The sequence below is a fragment of the Monodelphis domestica genome, chromosome 4 (genome assembly GCF_027887165.1).
Source record: "Monodelphis domestica isolate mMonDom1 chromosome 4, mMonDom1.pri, whole genome shotgun sequence".
NCBI classification, from domain to species: Eukaryota; Metazoa; Chordata; class Mammalia; order Didelphimorphia; family Didelphidae; genus Monodelphis; species Monodelphis domestica.
In genome coordinates, this window is record NC_077230.1 from 177,607,018 (window position 1) to 177,630,082 (window position 23,065).

General features: G+C 36.0%; 1 protein-coding gene and 1 long non-coding RNA gene across 3 annotated transcripts in view; one reads left to right on the forward strand and one right to left on the reverse strand.

Moving 5' to 3' along the window:
* B3GALT1 (beta-1,3-galactosyltransferase 1) overlaps window positions 1-23,065 on the forward strand; it is a 783,716-nt gene that overhangs the window by 586,926 nt on the left and 173,725 nt on the right. The gene's annotated exons all lie outside the window — the stretch shown is intronic.
* Window positions 9,670-19,972, reverse strand: LOC130453712 (uncharacterized). Its single transcript, XR_008911224.1, has 2 exons — window positions 19,910-19,972; window positions 9,670-10,016 (listed from the first exon to the last, which is right to left on the reverse strand). It is a non-coding gene; the product is annotated as an uncharacterized LOC130453712 (long non-coding RNA).

The following is a 23,065-nucleotide window of genomic DNA, read 5'->3' on the forward strand; positions in this document are numbered from 1 at the left end:
ACCCCCACCATTGTGTCTACCCATTACCCTTTAGATGACCTGTAATAAAGATACTTCTATTACTATAGTGTGCGATGATTCACAATGTTACAGCATCACCAGGAAAATACTGAGATTAAAGTGATGCACTTTTGAGTCATGGGGCTGTTTGGGATCATTGAATATCTATGGACACATTAAATCATATACAAATTAAATTTCATATCCTATAATTTCCCAAATAGAACCAGGGCTTCTCTCTTCCTCTACATTTCTGGGCTCAGGTCATTGTCTATTCATGATTCTTATCAAAGATGCAGGAAAGCAATAGACTGCCAAGAAAAAAGTATCTCATCATGAAAGCAATGACTATTCCTTATCTACTGGTTCTTTTCTGTATGAATTCCCAAGCCACTTTCTTTCTTGGGTCCAAGGATCTTTTTAAGGACATGATGCTTCTGGACTCATTCGAATAAGCATAATACTATGAGAAGAGAAGCACCTAAAGGATTTCACCTTTTATGACAAAGACCTCTTGTTAATCACTTCACTAGCATTTGTTAAACACCCTTTTTATTCCAAACATTGTAAGACGAAGAAAATACAAAGAAAATCTCAAAGATATCTTTAGGCTACAAAGAAAGCCCTCACAACATCCCACGCCCAAAATGGTCCTTATTCTCAAGGAGCTGACAAGTTATGTAGGGAAGGGCTAGACAACATGCAAGCATCTAAGTGTAAAGGAAATGTGTAAAAGGACCAATTTGGAATAACTTCAGAGGGGAGCAATTAAGAGTAAGGGAGATTAGAAAAGGCTTCTTGCAGAAGTTAGAACTTTAGGAACTTTAGCTGAGGTCAGAAGAAAGGTAGAGATGCTTCTTCCCTTGAAATATATTCCATAAAATTAGCTAACACTTCTGGCAAGCAGACATCTTTCTATTCTTCTGTTTGACAATAATCAAACAAAATTACTTTTTGGTTGCATTGATAAAGGAATATTTATTGTATGATCTAAACATATGCATAGAAATTTTTAGGTTGAGAAAGTTTTAAGAATTAATTGTGCTCTACCTCCAAAAGCATTTTTTGTCAGCAACAAAGAGTAAACACAACAGGTCTTATAGAATGTGAACTGCTAGACAGAAAGAACTTGTGGAAAGTTTTTTTTTTAAATATATCTTTGGCCCCTAGCACAATGCCTCACAAATAGTAGAAACTTAATAAATATTATTTGTATAAGATTAGATTGGGATTTTATATTCTCTTCACCTTTCTGACAATTATGTGCCTGAGATATGGAATGCTGTGGACAATTTTCTGATGAAATGTGCATATTCTTTTATGTTTCCAACAGTTCTAATCTTAATATATGCAAATATCAGTCAAATAAAATGTTATAGACCATAAAGTAAGTATATTGTTTCCTAATCAATGTTTCCTCACTTGCCATTTTTGCCATGTTTTTATAATCTTTAGCATTCTTTTAGCTTCTTCTAACTCTTTTTGAGAAAGCTTGAAAAGCATTTCCTCAATACCTTCAAACTTATTCTATTCCAGTACAAATTTCCTCTCTTTATGGCCAAGCTGTGTGAATGAAGTTTCTACTACATCTTGTAGCACATTGGGTACTCGGGTGTTATTGTTCAAATATATTAATTCCACTCTCATGGATGATGAAGATAGATCATTACAAAAATTTCAGCAGATTTGTTCTGTTTCACATCTATTTTTCTTTTGGTTTTTGGTTTTGTGGAGGGGCAGGGTTGTATTCTATGCTCCTGGAATCATTTAACTTCTTTGGATCTGATACCACACTTTCTGTAGTTTGCCTTTCTCCTTTTCTGAACTTTTTGTGAATCATTACTACTAATAATCTACCAGTTTTCTCCTCCAAAATATACAACTAGGTCCCAATTAATATAAACTCCCCTGAAAAGGTCACAGTCAAATTTGCATTGACCATTTTAAATACAATTATTATTTAAAATAGTACAAACTCAAGTACATCAACCACTTTATAGGATTCATTATTCACACTAGTTGAGACCTATAAATACTCCAAATTTTTATGTTGTAAGTATTTTTCTTGATTGTCCTGCCTTTCCCTTCACCAAGGCAGTCAAGTGTTTGCTGGCTGATAAAATCTTAGGCCTTCTTATTGTGAAAATGTTGAAAATACTATCAAATACATTATTTTTCTCCACTACTCAATTTTTGTTATTTTTACCTACTTATTTAAATGAATTGGACCTATTATAATTGCATTCAGCATCTTCTCACCTTCCTCCTGTCTTCTAATTTGGTATTAAGTTTGCACTTTGCTCTGTTAATTATCTGATTGCACACAGACAATTATCTGATTGCATTCTCACATAAGTAACTAGTGATTTCCTGTATGTTAAGATATAATCATTTTTTTTATCTTTTGTATTATTGGCTGGTCTAGGATCTTCTGAATCTTTTTTGAATGAAATATTTTAGATATAGGTATCAATGTTGACATATATATAGATATATAGATGTATATATGGATATATGTGTGTATATATAAACATATAGACAGGTATAAGGTTTTTGAGTTAAAAGAAACTCTTTGACCTCTTTCATTTCTTAATCCAAAATAAAATTTTCCAACATATTTATTTACTTTCATTCCCTAAGGTATTTCCCCAATTTATTTCCTACTTTTATGTACATATATGTCTGCATTGTTCCCAGTTTATTTATATGTTCCCAATTTATTTACCCAACTTCCCAATGACATATCAATGAGACATATTATTATTTGACTTGGTAAATCTTGTCAAGTTCTTCATATAATTTATCTTACTTCTTTATGTACTACTACAAATATTGTACATATTCCTAAACTATCTTCATGGTCTAGCCTTTGCCTATGCATATCATAATCAATGCAAAGCAAGATGACCAAGTTTTCCATGAAATTATATTACAAATTGACCTGAAGTTCACAAAGTCTCTAAAAGAGAAATTTGATAGCCTTTCATTTAGTTAAAACTTCTTACTGTCTTTAGTTTTCATTTAGAACAAGAATTATAGTGTGAATCTCAATCATTTTTCTGTTATCTATTATCTGGTACAATTGTCTAGAAATGAATTAACAAAAAATAATCTTATTTATAGAATACCAGCAGTTAAATTATTGTTTGTAGATAATTTAAAAACTGTAATATTCTTAGCACCTTTCACCCTTTTCCATCTCTCTCTCTGCTATCATGGTACCTGCATAGAATCAGGGGCCATTTCATATTTTTCCATTTCATGGGTCAAAAAATGCATGATTATGCTATTAGGTAGTGCTACTTATACATAGTACCTTCTTATACATAGCTAGATTGGTCCTCAGACAACAGAAACATACATAGTCTATCATTAGGACCTCACCAATAGCCTTGCTAGCTTGGTATATAATCTGCCAAAACTTACTTTGCCATTGGAATAGACTTCTAAAACTAAGGGTCAGGGGCAATTAGATGGCTCAGTGGATTGAGATTCTGGCCTGGAGATGGGAGATCCTAGGTTCAAATCTCACTTCAGACACTTCCTAGCTAAGTGAAACTGGCTAATTCTAGTTGCCTCACCCTTACCACTCTTCTGCCTTGGGACATATACTTAGTATCAATTCTAAGACAGAAGGCAAGAGTTTACAAAAATGAAAACAAAAAATAAGAATTCAGGAAGTTTTAGTCTATTAATGACATAGAAATAGATTATATAAATCTCTGTAAGTATATAGAATGGAAAAGTCTCATCTGTTCATTAAAGTATACACAACAGGACTCCTTTCTGGAAACCTTGGCATCTGTGTCAGTGAAATAGAGTTAGTGAGTACTTAAATGAACTAAAATTATACCTAAAAAAAGAAAGCAGTAATTTAAATTGCTTCCCTTCAAATGATTACACTTAAACTAAAGTTGTTCTGTAGTTATAATTCTCTTTGCTTTGCTTTGATTTTACAAACAAAGTTGAATGGTACAAGAATTCCCTTCTAGTAAGCCTCTACTAAGGCTTACTAAGATTGAGGATTGTTTAGATGGTTGATTTGTTTGTTTTTGATTTAGTAACCTAAGTGACAAAGCTTCAAAAAATTCCCCAAGAAAATTATTTCTTGGTTGCATGGAACTTGTACTATGTGAAATTATATTTATGGTAAATATTATAGTTGGTTCCAGCCCAGTGGAAAGATGTGGTTTGAATTCCAATGCAACTACTCCTTAGAATTCATTATTCACCCCACTTGATACCTAGCTATATTATTTGTTTTTTAATGAAACCAATGAGAAAGTTTTCTTAGTTGTTGTTGTTCAGTCATGTCAGTCTCTTCCTGCCCTGATTTGGAGTTTTCTTGGCAAAGATACAGAAGTGATTTGCCATTTCATTCTCCAATTCACTTTACAATTGAAGAACTAAAGCAAATAGGATTAAGAGACTTGCCCAGGGACACACAGAAATGAAGTATCTGAAGCCAGATTTGAATTTAGGAAAATGAGTCTTCCTGACTCCCGGCCCAGTGTCCTATCCACTGTACCAACCTAACTATAATTTTCTTAATATCTATCCTTTATCTCTTTTTTGTTAATACCATTTAATTACTCCTTATAATAAACTTTCATTACTTGTTGAGTTAATCCTACGAATGATCAATGGAAAGTTAGTCAAATGTTCAAGGATAGCATCTATTAAGTTCCAGACTGCATCTTATCTTCTAGAACCCTTGGATCTCAAGAGAGTCGCCCAGATCAAGCCAATGGGAAAGCTGAGGTGTTAAGAGTTGGCCTTTATCTTATCTGAGAATATAGCATTTCCCATAGAGAGGAACTGAAGTTCTCAGATGAAGGAGGAAACCTTTTTTGATAATGAGGAATCCGCAATGCTTTAACAATTCCTACTCCTTTGAAATTAAGAAATGTCTGTTTTTAGAGTGGAGTTGGAATAAAAATTTTACTTTGGAGAAATGGGGCACAAAAGGACTTCCTCTTTTCCTTCAATTGCTTCAGAATAGCAATCCTCTCCTGGAGCTATCCATGGTGCTTGCCTCAAGTCTGTTTTTCAGCCTGATTTTCTCATCCTGCCTCATCTACACAACTCATGATTCAGTTTATTTGTCAATGCTACCTAGTTCCTATCTACAACATCAATAGCAATAGCTTTGTATTTATTAGTAACTTAGTAATTTGTCAGTAAATGTGTTAGTGTCCAATCCTGACCTTTCTTATATCACATTTTTACCTAAGTAGTCTCTTAACCATAATCCTGATGACCTAATTCTGCTTCTGATTCAGGGACCATACTGCCCCAGTCCTACTGACTTACTTGAGAAAGCAACAAATAAGACTTGTCCCATATATAGACAGATGCACCAATGTCTTATATTGTTTTACTTGAGAAATGACAAGAAAAAGTCCCTGTGACCAAATAACTTTCTTACTGGTCTTATTTTAGTTCCTAAAATTCTCATAATGTGTGCTCCTTTAAAGGATATAGTTAATCATGAAAATATTCTGTAGGATGGGTAATGGAATTAATCCATTAGCACTTTAGTGGACCATTAATCTTATATTAGCTCTAGTTACCTAGCAAGTATCTGAAGGAACGGGAAACAGTTTGGAAGGGAGCAAGAAAGGGTCTGGAGCATGGAGCACTTAGATGAAGGTCCTTGAACTATAAATGAGAGTTCACTAGGAGCTGGAAGTAAATGAACTAATGGAAAGAATCAGAATAATGAAAAGATGATGGAAGGACATTGAAAAGTAAGTTTAATCTGCCAAACAATTATGCCCATGGCCTGGGTTTATAGTTGCAATATCTTAGCTTACCAATTCCTATCTTTTCTTTGGTTCTTTAAGTGGCAGAACCAAACCAAAAAAAAAAAAACACGTTATGACAGTCTGGTATGATGATATGGAATTAAGAAAGAACAGTGGGGAGAAAGTTCAGACCCTGAAACTGTAGTGTGGCTGACAGTGCCAAAGAGTAGCCAGCACCTCTTGTTCTACTTTCTCACATATTGGCAAAGAATACTCAAGTCCACAATGTACACCCTCCTTCCTATTTGTAGGAAAAGGTCTTTTAGTTTTTTCTTAAATTCTTTAAAATTGTATCCCTAATCTTTTTGTCTCCTTGCCAACCACGTGTACTTTCACTGGTATTCATCAGTCAGTCACCATTCTAAGGCATAATTTCTATACTATTCTTTTCCTGTCTGTGTCTGTTTAAACTGTTGTACCAAAACTAAACTCACTACATCCAGGACAGAGGCAATGACAGAGGCTGAGCAGAGAAGAACTATTTGTAGCCAAACTCTGACAATCTTTCTGTTGGTCCTCTTAGCTGCAGGAGGCTCCTACACCTTTCCAGTAACTTTTCTCTCCAGCTAGGCATTAGCCTCATTAGCAGACAGAATACCAGGGGGAAGGAAGGGCATGCTGAGCTTATGTCCTCACCTCTTTACCCAGAAGGGTGCTTGGCTCATCTCCTCCTGGCCCTGAAGGAAAGAATAGAGCCCATTGTCTCTTTATAGAAGCCCAAAATAGAATTGGCCTTTTCAGATGCTGCATTATAGTTTAAAAGCTCAAATCTATTATCCTGTCTACTATCACCACTGAGGCTCTCACCAACTATATTGCTCTCTAGGTTTCTCTGAGTCAATTTCCAAGTACTTTCCCCTAAGCACATATCAGTTTGAATTTTTCCAGTTTGAATCCCATTTCATTATTTTTTTAATTAATCCCAAATTTAATGCCCTCTTACTTAGTTTTTAATGTTGTCTGCAACACCTTCCAATTTAGAATGTTCCCAAATCTCACTAACAATGCATTTTCTTGCTTTTATGAACCTTTGATCTAGTGATTAAAAAGGTGCTTTATATTCATGTATTTCATTATAACACCTTAAATCAACTTGAGAAGATTGTGGGTTGGCAAAAGTAGTATTTTTTCCCTTAGAGGTCATAGACTGATTCAGAAGGTTAGATAATTTTAATATTAAACAATTTATCTCTGTGTCTTTCTTCTCTTGTCATCAAATGAGCTGTTTATAAAGCATTTAGCACAGTTTTGGCACATAGTAAGTGTTTATTAAAAGCTCATTCTCTTCTTTTCAGTCTGTCCCAAATCTTCTTGGGACTGCCTTCTGTCCCAGATGATATTTTGCATCCTGAATTCTAACTTCATAGTTAAGGATCTTCCAGGGTCAGCATAAGTGTTATTTCTGAGCTCTTGAGCAAAATTTTCAACCCTATCTATTTTCTAATTTTCTTATCCCTCCTTCCCCATATTCTCCCATAGTTTATTTTTATTATCCCCTGCCATGGTTTGGTTCCCCTTTTTCTCCTAATAATCCAATTCCTTCTTGGAATGAAGAAATTATTACTTTGATTTCTGAACCACTATGAATTGATGAAATTCCTTTGTCAGTTTTGCTGGGTTCAACTGTTAACTTAGTGCATTATAGATCTACCTTTCGCTTCATTTGAAGTACAAAGTATGCCCAAATATGAAATGCTATTCAATGTAAAAACCAAATAGGCACCAAGAAAAATTATAAATACACACAGTATGACTCACATGGAAACATGTATTATATGATGGCACATGTAAAACCTAAATCACACTGCCTGCCATCTTGGGAGGGGAGGGTTGGGAGGAAAGGAGAGAGCCTGGATCACAAAATGTCAGAAAATGGTTATTAAAATGATGTCAGCATTTAATCTGGAAAAAATAAAAAAATAATTAAAAATCATAAACACAATGAAAAATCCTCTATAATAATGATAAAAATGCAAAATGACTATAATTAAAGCAGACACTTTGTGAAGTGAATTCCTCTCTAAATCCATTAAGCACAGACAATAGAGCAAAAATGAGAATTCACTAAAGGGATGAAATCGTAGGTAGGCTAGACATGTGGCACAGTTTTAATGATATTGTAAAATATTATGGTAAGATTTTTAGTAAAATCTACTCTGTTCAGTTCATCATAATGGGAAAAAAAAAGATAAAGATACAGAGGAACAGTGATATGATTAGGAATCCAAACTCTTCGGAACTGCAGAGCTAAAACTGGGCAATCACATTTCAACTTTCAACAGATGGTCAGAATTACATCCTGCTCGACCTTTTCCTTAATGTTCAACTTCCACAGTGTCACAGTTATAAGTAGTAAGTAATGTGATTGGCAAAGATTTCGTTTCCCCAGGAAATCCTTAACCTGATAGTGGTGGTGGTAGAGAGAAACAGCATCATAGTCTCTGCAGCACAATGGCCTCAGCTGACATGTGATATGACAGCAGGCAGTTATAAAGCTGAGACCGTCCCTGTACGATGCCAGAGTAACTGGTTTTTCAGTAAGGTCCATCAAGGAGTCAGTCAATTCAGTAAAGGGTAAAAAAATAACATTCATCATTATTATTTAACTTTAATAGACACTAACAAAAACAGCAAAAAGGGGGTATGGACAAATGTTGAAACTTTTTAACCAGTTGCATTAATACTGGGTAGACAAAACCATGTTCTATTTAAAGATTCCATAATGGGATCCTGCCTCTAGATGGCTCAGGGGATTGAGAGCCATACCCAGATATTTCCCAGTTGTGTGACCCTGGGCAAGTCACTTGACCCCCATTGCCTAGCCCTTACCACACATCTGCCCTGGAACCAATACACAGTATTGATGTTGAGATTGAAGGTGGGGGTTTTCTTTTTTAAAAATTAAAAAATTAAATTCAAAAAAATCCATAAAAATCAGGTTTATATTGCTAAAACATAAGAGAACTGAATGAATGCTAAAAGAAAGACCTATTAATTTCTATAATTATAAAAAGTCAATAAGATCATTTTTGTATGATTTAAAGATTTTTCAAACCTATTATTATTCACTCCTTGAAAAATCTTGTCAGATTGATAGAGCATGTACCTGTGACACAGAAAAGGGTGAAGACCTAAAGGTGTAAAGGAAATTAGAGGTCATTTAGTCCATCCCTCTCATTCTCAGGTGATAAAACCAGACCAAAGTGTTGAAATGGTGTGCCCTAAATCACAGTCATATCAAAGACAGGATTCACATTGGGTTCCTCTGAATCCCAAACCAGGACTCTTTCTACCACACAACAATAGTAAATGACTTGTCTAAGGTCACACAGCAAGGGCCATACTTAGAACTCACATCTCATGTTTCCCTACCCTCTATTTGTCTTTTTCTACATGGATTCATGTGTGTTTAATAGCACAGCTTTACTGCCATGCTTGGGTCAGATCACTATGGAAAAAAGTCATCCTCCAGTGTTTACAAATTAGAAACATTCATGGTTTCTGGGATAACTGAGGAGGAAAGCCCTAGCATATCTTTCAAGACAAGGGGCGAGATCCTGGGAACTATTAATAGGTTTAGAAATGCCCTGCTATTCTAAAAGTAGCTGGAGCTAAATCCAGTCAAATAGGAATCCTACCCTAACTGAAATGATATGAGGTCATTAGGCACTTTGTCATTCATTGCTTACACCTAAGAAATCATATCCAGCTTTCGAGATCAAGGAACTAAGACACAGACAGTTTAAGTTCAAGGTTATAGAGTGAATCCGAGGCACGGTGGGAAAGATCATCTCAGGATACTGAATCCCAAAGCAACCTGCCATCTATCCAGCCAGGATGCCTCTTGTGCACAGAACAGGAATTTTCCTAATTGCTTTATTGACATCTGAGATTGTATTTATGGGTCTATAAAATACTTGGCTGCTAAATAGATTCCAGAGCATGAGTTCAGGGAATGTTGTACCAGGGACTCTCTGTAATGACATCTCCTAGTGCATTTCAGTAAGGAAACAAGCAAAGAATGTCTTCCCAGGTCAAAAGAAGAAAATAGCAGCAGCCTTTCAATTCACTCTCTGCCAGTTTCATAATCTCCATCTCCTCGTGTCTGTTCTTTCCACTAAGGTAGAACATCAGGTTACAGCAATTTTCAAGTCATTTGGCATTTGCTATGAGGTCAGAGTTGTTTTTGGTCTTTTCCCCAGCAATAGCCTAGACAGAGAGGTAGATAGATAGATTAGTAAATAGATTGTATAGATATATGCTATACAGGAAAAATAGATATAATATGTGTAAATATATATACATGTGTGTACAAAATAAATAAGATTCTACATGTCTTTTCAAATAATTGATGACCCAGAATGACTAATGACTGAGTAGTCACCCAGAAAGGTCAAAGAAGTTTTCTCGGTGCAGGTATGAACCACTAACAGTGGCTTGAAAGCAAAAGGTATTAAATTCAAAACTAGAAGGCATACCAGAGGGCATTGTTCCCCTATTTCCCCATTTCTAGCATTGAGGACCACAGAGAAATGATTAACCCAAAGTCATGCAGGTATTAAGTAGAAGAACAATAATTTGAACCTAGATCCCCTAAACGTAAGTACAAGTCTCTTTTCAATTAAAGTTATTGAGTTTCTTTTATAAAACACCCTTCCTTCTGAAGCTTGGCCAAGACATACTAAAGATTCCTGAATGTGAACTTCAAAGAAGTGGAAGGAACTCATGAAAGAACCACATATTTGCTGTTGTTGTCATTGACTGATGGATTTATTGCTAGATATTGAGGATACAGAGACAAAAATGGAAGTGTCTGTGATCTCAAAGAACCTACTTTCTTTTTTAAAGGTTTTTTTTCCATACTACATGTTGATAACATTTTTAATAATCATTTTAGAATCATATATTTTTTAAATTCCTTTTCACGAACAGGAATCCCTCCTTCAAGCCCCAGAACTGGGGAACCTGACCTCCTGAATCAATATTATCAAAGGTACCAAATATACTGCCCCCTTACCCACAATATTCTCCAATGCACAAAACCAGATTACAGTGTATTTGGGAAATATTTAACAAGATAAATGAAAATACAGTAAGATATAAGTAATGTTAATAGGTAGTTTTCTAAGTAAAAATTTAGCACACAGGGATCTGTACATACAGTTTATGGGCCAGCTTTGCTACTTGACTGCCCTTTTTTTAGGAGTTGCTTAATAAATGTTTATTGATTCATTGATTGATTAACTATGACAAAATTCTTTGAGAACAATACATACAAATAGAACAATGTCCTTTTAATTTTGTGAGATTATTGAGTTGATTTTGCAGAATTTTACATGGTGGTTGGTGAAGCAGCCTCAAGTTAAAGAAGATCTGGGTTCAAATACTACCCCTAGTCACATAATGGCTGTGTTGCTTTGGTCAGATCATTCCTCACCTCAGTGCACCAATTAACACTATAAATTGTAAGATAGTTGCAGAACTGCTTTGGAAGAGGTAGTTTTCTCACCCAAGGTTGCTTGCACCAATGTGTGAACCAAGAACATTTTTTTGGTCACTGGCTTTCAACAAATAAAGGAAGAAAGAATGACTTTCTGAAAACCAGACAGGTTTCCTCCTGTTAGATTCATCTTTTGTCCTATGAAAGATTGCTCTTATATTTTTGTTTTTTTATGTTATTTTCCAGTTCTGATTCCCCAGCTACTTTTTCTGTACCCTTTTCCTCTCATCATTTTCTTTTGCTTTCAGTATCCTCTTTTCTTCTCCTTTTCTTTCTCTATTTTTCTTTCTCTTCCATTTTCTCTCCTCAGACCTCTTTCAAATCAACTAACTGCTTTTACACATTATTTTACATTTCTTTTTTTCAAATAAAATAAAAGAGTCTATAGTTCAGAATTTCTGTTCTCTGTCTGTGGGGAAGAGAAAATAGTATTAAATATATCTGGCCCAGAAGAGGAATTCTCACCTACAGCATTAAGAAAGAAATTACAGTTTTCAAAAACCATGTTTCATGGTAGCTTAGGTCAGCTTGGGAAGCCACAACAAATGTGAAAAATGATGTTTCTGAGAGGCCCAAGTTATATCAGATTTTGCTCTTTTACTAATCAGGACTCAAGAATGAATTTTAGAAATTGAGCTCTTTAAATACATTTCCTTCCTAATTCAAGCACCTGGCAGTTGAAATTCCAGTGGGTCGCTTGTACACCTCTTGCCTTTAGAGAAGCTCCACATCTCAACCGGTTCTATCAAAGTGGTTGCCAAAAGGGAAGGAAGTCTTAATAGCCCTACCTTAACCTTTTCTCTAGTCAAGACATATTGGCAGGTGGGCAGGAGGGTGGGCAAGATGCATTCACTTGGAAGAGGAAGAGAGACAGAGTCAGAGCGAGACAGTGAATTATATATGTGAGTATATATGTATATATATATATATAGTTTTATTTATATATATATACATATACATATATATATATATATATAGTGTATTGTCTATCCAATGCACATATACCTTCAGGAAGAAATTACAAAGCTCATTTAATGATCCCAAGCTCCTTCGAGGAGCAAAAGTCATTTTAAAAACCAAATATGACTTGTGACAACAAAGAGAAGCTAACCAAGGGAAATAAATACTAACCCCACCCCAGCAGCTAAATGGGTGGCACAGTGTAAAAAATGCTGAACCTGGAGTCAGGAAGACGAGTTCAAATATGGCCTCAGAGACTTACCAACTGTATGACCCTGGTTTCTGTGCCTCAGTTTCCTCATCTATATAATGGGAATAAGAATAATACCTACTCCATAGAATTATTTTGAGGATAAAATGAGAAGGCTTGTAAAGCACTTTGCAAAGCTGAAAATGCTACAAAATTGCTAGATATTGTTATTAGTCATAATTCAATAGTCCGTATTGATCCATACATCTCTTTTGATCCTCACAATTACTCCATAAGGTAAATATTATTATTTCTCTTGTTGTTTCCTCAAATGAGGCAACTAAGTAATATAGTAAAGTTGCTTCACTAGGGTCCTAAAGGAAATAACTCCAGTATGGAAAGATCCATATTTCTGGCATTAAGTTCTATGCTCTCTCTACTTGCTCCCTGTTGATTTTACTATCAATACCCACTCAAGTGTTTCATCAATGAAGGCATTATTCTGCAAAGATGCTTTTCATGGAACAATGTCATCATAGCAAATACTGAGAACTAAGGGGATAATTTATATGAACGTGTTTTGAGAAGTATACGCATGTTTACAAAATAGAAGGTTATACTTCTCATCATTGGTGGAAAAGAGACCATTATAAAGCATCACTAGGATTACATAATTAAGAGGCAACATAGGCTAGCATGCAAGTTCTTAAATTGGAATCCATGGGAATCCATGATTAGTTGTTAGGAGGTCTGTGAATTTGGAAAGGGGGGGGGGAATGCAGCTTATTTTCACTAACCTCTAATTGAAATTTAGCATTTCCTTTCATTATGAATGTAGGTAGCAAAAATTATGGTGAGAAGAGGTCCTCAGGTTTCATTGGACTGTCAAATAGGTCCATATCAAATAAAAAAAAAAAAGTTTAAGAAACCCTGGTGGAGTAGAAAGAACCTGGAGATAAGAGCTGAAGACATTCAGATTCTTAACTTATGATATATTTGTTTGACTTAGAGCAAATCACTTTAGCTTTCTGGGGTTCAGATTGAACATCTACAAAATAAAGAGGTTGGATTGAATACCCTAAGAGGTCTTTTCCAGTCTCCAAATCCATGGCATCTTTGATCTTTATTTCCCCAATTCCAGTCCCAATGCACATAGTAGGTAGGTATTTAGTGAATGTTTATGATCAAATGAATGAATGGACAAACACGTTTGCTACTGTCCAGAAGAGAGTTTCTTCCTGAGGCCAAAGAAGGACAACAGTTGTTTGAAGGGAGTAACTGTTAAAATCAGCCCCACCAAGTGATGAAATGGTAAAAAAAAATAATAAAGTGAGGTCAAAAAACCCCTTCCACAATACCAGCAAAAGGACATTGGCAAGGTCTGATTATTCCCAAATTGGTCTTGAATTTTTACCAAGAGTGAAGTTTTCCCATAGAAAAGCACAGGCACTCATTAGGAACCACCCAACTGTGATCCCTTTGTTTGTTTGTTTTTTTCTTTCAGTATAAAATACCACTGAAGCCTGCCAAGCAAATACACAAAACAGTTCAGAATCTCTGTGCTGACAGAATTATAACAAAATGATTAGCAAGAGAGAAAGAGTGAGAGAGAAAGATAGACAGAAAGACAGAGACAGTCAGAGAGAGAGATTTCAAAGATCAATTACTTAATTGTCCTTCCAGAGTGGTGTGTGAAATTCCCCCAGAAAGACACTGCAATCTGTATTGACTCTCTTGCTGCTTGTTTCCAGCCAAAATCAAGTTAAGGCTGTATTCTAAACCTGGAAACAGTTCTCCTTGGAACTGTACTTCTCTAAGAAAGAAAGAAAGCCTAGTCCTCCTTGAAATCTGCCATTGTCTGGCATACTTTATTTTGTCGGGTTTTCCCTTGAGAGCCCTCGGTTTGAATAGCTTATCTATTAAGGCAGTATCATTAGTGACCATTCCTTTATAGATAGAAATTAAGGGCCTCTGCTTGGGGGCCAGCTTTCCACTCATTTTTCAATATTGTGGTAGTAAATTCCAACCCAGATTGCATTCCCTAAGCTCTTTTTGTCTTAGACTGGATTAAATGATCATCCTCTCATGTGTGGCCTCTGGAAAATAGCCACTGTGAGGGTGAACAAAAGGAGAAGCTTATAATGATTCTCAAGTCCATCTCTATTGGTCAGAGAGTTTTTAAGAGAGATAATTTCTCCCTGAAAGTAGAGAGTCCTTCATTTTGACCCTGGATATGGCCAATGGGAGCAAGAGGAAGGAGATTTTGGATGTTTCTGACAGAGATTAAAAACTTATAGAACCTCTAAGATAAGAGGTTAATAGTCTTTAAGACTTCAGAGGCACTTCAGTAAAAAACAAACAAACAAAAACAATGAACATCTTGGAAGGGGAGGGGGGATGATCAAGGAACTGGGAAGTAGCCAGTCTATACAGGGTAGGAAATTTCAAAGATGATTCTGACCTCATTTAAGGGCATTTAAAAAATAGTCCTACTTTATTAAGATCTATTTTTTTTTCTTGAAAAGTATTGGGGTAGCTAGGTGGCTCAGTGGATAGAAAGCCAGGTCTGAGGATGGGAGGTCCTGGATTCAAATTTAGACTCAGCCACTTCCCAGATGTGTGACCATTGGCTAGTCATTTAACCCCAGCTAACAAGTCCTTACCATTCTTCTGCCTTGGAAATGACACTTAGTAGCAGTTCTAAGATGGAAAGTAAGAAAAGAAAAGCAATGGAAAATTTCTGATATTGTTGCTTTTAGACCTTAAATTACTTTTTCCCTCTTCCTATTATATCTACTGCTATGCTGAAAAAGATTTGGTTTAGTAGCCTGTTGTTTAAAAGTACTTTGGACAATTGGGGAGCCTAATGCTCGTGTCACTTGTAGGCAATATAATGAAAAAACTTTGAAATTACAGCAAGACAGTGTTCCTTCAGGAATCAGCACCATTTGTAAAGCCACATTACATTAGACAGAGCTTAAGTGTAATAAGGCATTCTCTAAAAGTAATTTGGTTTGGCAATGAGACATTTTAAGCAAGTTTCATGGCATCTTAGTACCTCTGTTTTCTCATCTAGGAAGTACAGATAATGTTTGAAGTCCAACTCATAGAAGGGAGCTGCCTATTAGAATGAATAGATGAAATGTTCATAGTTAATTGGCTGACTGGTACACGCAAACCTGTATATAGTCTTTAGGGTCTTACACCCAGGGACTTGTTTATCAGTGAAATCAATTTATAATGAGATCCTTTGGGTCTTTCATTATTCTTAGGAGAGAATTTGAATGAATACATCATCAATTCGATTCAATTCTACTAGTATTTATTAAGTGTCTCTTATGAGTGAAGTACTAATCTAAGCACAGAGTCAAAAATGAAGGTAAAATAGTCCCTGACATCAAGAAGCTTCCATTCTAATGGGGGAATACTATGTGTACACAGAAAAGAGTGGGGGAAGAGGGGAGGTGATACAATGAAAGGACAGAGAATATACTAACAAGTAACGGAAAGGGAAGATATTTTATTTTATTTTTTAAATGCTTTGTAAACTCTAAAGCACTATATAAATGCCAAGGATTTTTTTGAAATTTTTATTTAATTTATTTAGAATACTTTCCCATGGTTACAAGATTCATGTTCTTTCCGTTCCCCTCTTCCAATCCCCTCCCATAGCTGATGAGCAATTCCCCTGGGTTTTATATGTGTCATTGATCAAGACCCATAAGGGGAGGTATTTTAGAGGATATGAACCTTTAAGGAAGATTATGATTCTGAAAAATGGAGATGAGGGACTGCATGAAACACCCAATCCTTTCCCAACAGCTACCGACATTTTGCAAATATCCCTATTTTTGTTGAGTGCCGCCATTTTTTTCCCTTTCAAACTGATTTCAAATGTGTATAGTCTTGGTGTTATCCTGGATAGCCTTCATGCCTCACTCTTTCACCACATGTATCTAATCAATAATCAAGTATTGCTCTTCCCCCCCTTCTCTACTCACAAAGCTGCCCTCTTGTTCCAGCCCTTAACACCTCTTGCCTAGAATCTTTTGATAACTTCCCAATTGGTTTCCCTGCCTTCAGTATACCTCTGCTATATTCCATTCAGGCCAAAGTTATTTTCCAAAGCACAGATCTGATCATGTCTCTCCCTTACTCAATAAACTCTAGGATTTCCCTATGACCACTAAGATCATATGTAATCTTGTAATATTTATAGGGAAAATGTGTTGGGGATTGAAGAACAGGAGATACTGAAGGTTTTGTATCAGGGAATGGAGGAGTTGACGGGACAGAGGGAATATGGATGCTGGGGTGGTAAAAGGAGAGATATGCCCCCTACTGAGAGACTATTTTTTGAAAAATGGGCCACTTATGATAGCCTGAGGGGATGTCTTCTCTATAGATTGATGTTGCAGATAGATATCCCAGAGCATGTAAGCACGGACTCTCCTGAAGGACAAGCCTCCCCCCCCCCCCCAGATCAAGGTCGCCCAGCAGGGATCCAATAAGGACCATTTATAGTTGACAGGCTGTCCCGAGGTTCAGATCCCTCTAGGTCCCCTGAAATTATAGTCCTCTTATCTGACTGCGGTTATTTAAATAAAGATAAATTTTAGTAACAAGTTCAAATTGGGAGATATCAGGGAAGAGGGAATCATGATTTCCCTAGATTGGGTTTGAGTCTCTCTCAGCTTTTGAGCTGAGGCCAGGCCTCACAGGGTGGTGGAGGGTTTCTTTTATTCCTGTCTATGCTAATCTATGCTAGTTTTCAATGTCTTAGCAGTAGACAGCAAGGGGAAGAAAAGTTCTGACTTTCAGAGCTGGTTGGACTTGTCTCTTTGGGCTGATGCCCCTAAAGACTGGCTTTACTGCCTCCCTTAAGTCCTTTTGTTCAATGGCACGATCACAGGAATCCAGGTAGAGCACACAGTTGGGAAAATCAGGAATAGAGGCACTTCTATCTAGAGAGAGGAAGAGAGACTCCTTCCAGTATTGTGGATAAAGTATTGTGCAAATCTTTAAAGTGTTAACAAAACAATTAGGCCCAATTATTTTTATTATTATTATTTTTAGCTATAATTAGTTAATAGTTCTTACTCTAACTCAAAGGCTTTCTGAGGATTAAATGAAATAATACATGTGAAAAGTGCTTAAATGCGATAGTAAGTTGTTGTTATTAGCAACTAGTATATCCAGAAGTGTGAAACTTAATGGGTAGAAGGCCTGCCTTAGAGTCAGGAAAAACAGAGATTGTACACTATCTTTAGTATACTCTAGCTCTCTGACTATGGGCAAGTTTTTTAATCTTTCAGTGACCTACTCACTTCTCCAAAAATAGAAATTATAGATGAGTGTCAAATCTTCATCATTGAAGAGAGATGTTGAACTAAGAGTTCCCTCTACTGATGAAATCATAAGTACAGATCAAAAAGGAAAAAATCTAGGAAGAGTAAAAAAATATTTTCTAAAAGGGTTTTCCATCATAATATACTAGATCATTTTTCAGATTGCCCCAATCAATCAACAAGTATTTACTAAGCACCTACTGTCTGCCACCAGGCTCTGTGCTAAGTGCCAGTGAGGCAAAGAAATGGAGTTCATGTTCTAATAAGGAAGAGAACATGTAAATAACCACGTACACAAAGCTTATAGACACACAGTAGATGGAAGGCATCTTAGATCAAAGGCACTACTAGGTGATAGATGTGATGGAGGGGAGGAAGTTTCAGGGAGTGGAGGGACAAAGGAGAGGCTGGAAAAGTGCTCTTTCAAAAAATGAGTTTGGAGGTGAGTCTTGAAGTCAAAGTGAGGAGGAAGACGATGTCCTGTAGAGTACAAATAAATCATCCTTATTTCAGTTATTTACTTAGCTTTCCTACATGTGTCTTCCCCCACCCACCCACCTACCCAAAACCATTTTAAATATAAGAGGAAGGAGGGAAGGAATAAGTATACATTAAGTATTTCCTATGTATTGGACACAACAAATATTAGCCTCACACATACCATGCTTTGGACACCAACAGGTAAGGGTGGAAAACAACAAAAATGAAATCTAGTCCATTACTGGAAATCATCAAATGAGGGGAGCAGTAAGTTTTAAAGTTTCCAGTTTATGTCTGATTGATTAAACTAAGGCATGGGAATCTAATGGAATGCTACAATCCCATTACAATGAAAAATATGGAGAATCTAAAGAAATTTGGAAAGACTGGCATGAACTCATGTGAAGCAAAGAAAGCAGAATAGGACTGTATAAAATTTAAAAGAAATGTATATAGAGATGAAAGGAAGAAGACTAATAAGCTGTCATGGATAGAATGTATGCAGAAACATACTTTCAAGTGCAAATGCTTGTAAATCTATGTATTTGTATTTCCTGTTTAAATTGAAGTATATAATAAATTATTTTTATTTTTTCCAAGTATAGTGTAGCTGAACTAAAGAATTACCAAATTTTTAAGGATTTTCATGAATCATATCACTAAATGGTCTTTGGCTCTGTAAAATGAATCATTTATTTGGATTCACAAAGAATTCCAGATTGATGCCACCAAAGAATTAAATAAGACCAGGATATTAGGGAAGGATTGAGAAAGACTGAAGTTCCCTGATTTTCCAGGGAGTGAGATTCCCATCTGTTCTCTTTCCCTAATGAAGGTGCATGAATCTAGACATGTCCAAGTGCTTTGCTGTGTTGGACCTTGGAACAGCTGCTGCCTTAGCTTAGCATTTCCATTGGGAGGAAATTTAGCCAAAAGACTGTAATTTAGCTCTTGGGCTTCTAAGAAGTATTTAGGTAAGGAGTTCCATTACTTCTCCCCATCTTAAAAGATGAATAAGAAAAGATCTTTATTCTATTTCAAAATACAAGAGAGAAACCTAAAAGTTAATGTGATAAAGTATAGCGGCAATCCCACTAAATTCATTTATTTGTAGTAGGAAGTCATCTTCCAAAGCCTTTAGTGTCTTTATCTCAAATATATAATGAAGTATGAATTCTCCAAGCAAAGGTTAACAAAGGATTTTGTCTGCCAGTGATTGGCTATCTTCCAGAGAGACTGCAATAGTCCATCAATTAAAAACTCCTACAGATAAATTCTTTCTTTCCCCATTGAACATATTCAACTCCTGTTGACTTCAGTGACTGCAGTGCCTGCAGAGCCACTATTTTGTCGTCTCTTTACCATTTCAAGGATCCCTGATTTCCTGGGTTGTGTACTCTATCAATGATGATAGCACCCCTATTATAGAGCAGCTTGCTTATTAGTCCCACATTTAGATTTTAATAGAGGTTCTTGCCCAGGCATCTATGAGTAGATTTGGACTGGCTTCCTTTTAATACTTTGCATTTAATTTTATGTGTTTGGAAACACTATTCTAAGAAGTGGTCAGTAGCCTTCCCCACACTGCCAAAGGGGTTAATGATTTAAAAAAAATTAAGAATACCTGAATCAGAGGATCACAGATTTGTATCTGGAAGAGAAGTTAGAAGCCATGGAACTGAGACCTAGAAAATTGAAGTGACTTGAAATATCACACAGGTGGTAACTGACAGTGTCAGGATTCATATGCAGGTCTAATTCCAAACTTTCCCCCCTATATCCTACAGACTTCAGTTAAAAATTTGATCAAATATAATATTTATTCCATACTTGAAACCATCACTAAACTGTTTTCCAAAGGTTTTTACACAAAGCTAGTCAGTATTGTAGAATCAGAAAGTGAATCCAATAAGTGTGGAGCTAATTGCTAACATTGGGAATTTTAAATTTTTATTCCCCTCACTCAAATTTAGAAGCCAATGAGTAGTTCTATAAAGTCCTTGGACCTTTCATATTTGGTATGCAGCTCCTACTTATTAATGTACTTATTATCCACAAAAAGACATGGCTCAATGTGCATAATTTCACTTCTATTTATTCATTTGATATATCTGCTATGCACAAGTCCTTCTACTAGATTCTATAATAGACAACAATGATGAATAAGACATGGAATTCTACCCTAGGGAGCTTAATGTCTATTCTCTATATCAACATACTTATAATAAAATGACAAGTGAAGTTTTTATTTTCTGAATAGACTTCCTGAATTTTATAGCTAAAAGACTTTAGAGACTATCTAGTCCAATCATCTCCTTTTATGGAAAAAGAAACTGATACCCAGAGAGGTAAAATGATTTATCCAAGACTCTATAGTTAGCTATTCAACAAATAATTGTTTGTGTCAAAGCCACAATAATGGTTCTTCATGGTAAAATTAGAACTCAAAATCTCCTAACTCCTAGTTCACTTCTCTTTCTCTTGTACCACACAAGCTTAATTAATTTTCTTTATAAAATGCCTTCCTGATAGTTGGAAGGTTAGTCAATCAATTGGATAAGTTGATGTATGAAATGATGGTTTGTGACTATTACCACATCTCATTCTTGCTAATGTACTCACTAGAATGCTGTGAATAGGAATAGCCTTAGACAAGGGTACAATACTCATATATTCTAGGAAACACCAAAAAAGCTTTCTCAAGCAAGATTCACAATGGCTGGAACCTTCTATACCCCTATTAGCATTTCATTCCTCTGTTCTCAAGCATTGTTTCCTATTAATTGTGCATACCCTTGGGTTGGGTTACATATTGACCTTATTTCAGTCACTAATACCTTAGCATAGTGTATCTTTTGTGCAGGTAATGGCTATCTGAGAAAAGATTCTCTAGGGAGAAAGAAGATGGAAGCACCAAGTACTGCCCTAGTAGACTGCCTGGTAAAAGGGACCTGGGTAGCCAGTAGGCAATATAAAGTACTTGGAGAGAGTTGGAAGTTGGAAGAAGGGCACTAAAAAGGCAGGGAGAGAGTAATAACTTCACCATTTTCTCCTAGGGTTTGGCATTCTATGATAAGGTACAAGAGCATAAATAGACACATACACAATACTTATATCAATGGTTCAGGTGACTAACATTCCTTGTTTTCTAAAATAAAAAGCCCAGGTCGCATGCTTTCTTTTCTAGGACAAATCTAAATTGAAAGTATAGTGAGCAGGACTCATAGAAAATTGAAGAACTAGCTACAAGATGACTGCTACTAACTAGGAATTAAAGGGGATTGGAAGGTGAGAGGAATCTTTATGAGGGTTTATCAGTGACTAAAGGCTTGCTTTATTTTCCGGGTTTTTTAAACCTATTAGAATTAATACATGCAATTAAATTAAAGGTCTTATTTAAATCATGATTATTCATCTGGTTCACCAAATTAAAATAGGAAAGGAATGTAGATACTTGTTCTCTAAATTGGCAGATGCTGAGCTCTGGCTATGGACAGCTAGCTATATTTCTTTGGAAGGGAGAACAAAAACAAAGGGAAGAGGCCACTTTAGTCAGGGAGATTTTCCCAAATAGATCAGCAAATTGTTCCTCAGAGAGAAAGGAAACAGAAGAATCTTATGGAATTCCTAGTACATCCACTACTAAGTGACTTACAGGTCTAAGTGAGCCTTGGAGATTTGAACAAGAAAACCTATTGATAGAGAAGCCTTTCTAGAAAACCCTTTGATACACTCTCCCTCATAGGAGCCAGCATCCTTTGGACCAAATATCTATGATCTTGAACTTGGCTCACCTATCATCCTTTCCTCATCTTGAGAATATGAGGAGATTGGACTAAATATGTCTTCAAAATCATTTTGTTCTTTTTGTCTTAAGAATCATTTTTGTTGTTTGTCGTTCAGTTATGTCCGACTCTTCAAGATGCCATTTGGGGTTTTCTTGGCAAAGATATCGTATGCTATAGTAAGTGCCTTTCTTCACAGTCAAAGGAACAGAGATATTAGAAATAATATAGCAAGGAACCTCAGCTGCAATCTAGTCTTATTTCCTCATTTTGAAGATGAGGAAAATGATAGCCAGAGGAGGGAAATACCAAACCTGATGCTACACAGGAAGGAAGCACAGAGGCAGAATTTAACCCAGATAATTTGATTCCAGATTAGGCACTCTCCTTACTGTACAAAGGATCCCACATAAGCTGAGTGATTCATAAAAGTATTATACATCCCTCTGAGGCTGAACTAGGGATAAGTCTTTAAAGACCACGGAAAACATCTTCAGTTTCAAATACTCATAATATACAGTCACTCGCATAATTAATTGAGTTGTAATGATATGACTAGCTTCTTCATCTGTAAAATAAGGGATTTGGAGAAGATGACCTCTAAGGTCCGTCGCCGCTTTAAATATAGCCTTCCCTCATAGACAGATGCCATAAGAAAAGTTGACCTTGTAGTGTGAATGTGTATATAGCTGGCTTGCTGAATGGAAAGTAAATGAGCTCCTACCAATTAACATGGCAACTAATTGTATTTAGGTTGTCTTATCTCCTCTTCTGCACCTAAGCATCTTCTCTCTGCCCATCTGTTCCTTTCACTCAAGGCTCTGGAATCCTACTCTGTGGACCGGATTTTCAGTGCTCAATATAGAACAGAGTAGATTACCTTAGAGTCCAACCGAAAGGCTTCTCGAGAATAAATCATTGCCCTGGTGAGACAACAAACATTGATTTTGTCGTTAACGTGTGTGAGCCATCTTTCTTCCATTCAACGGACTATA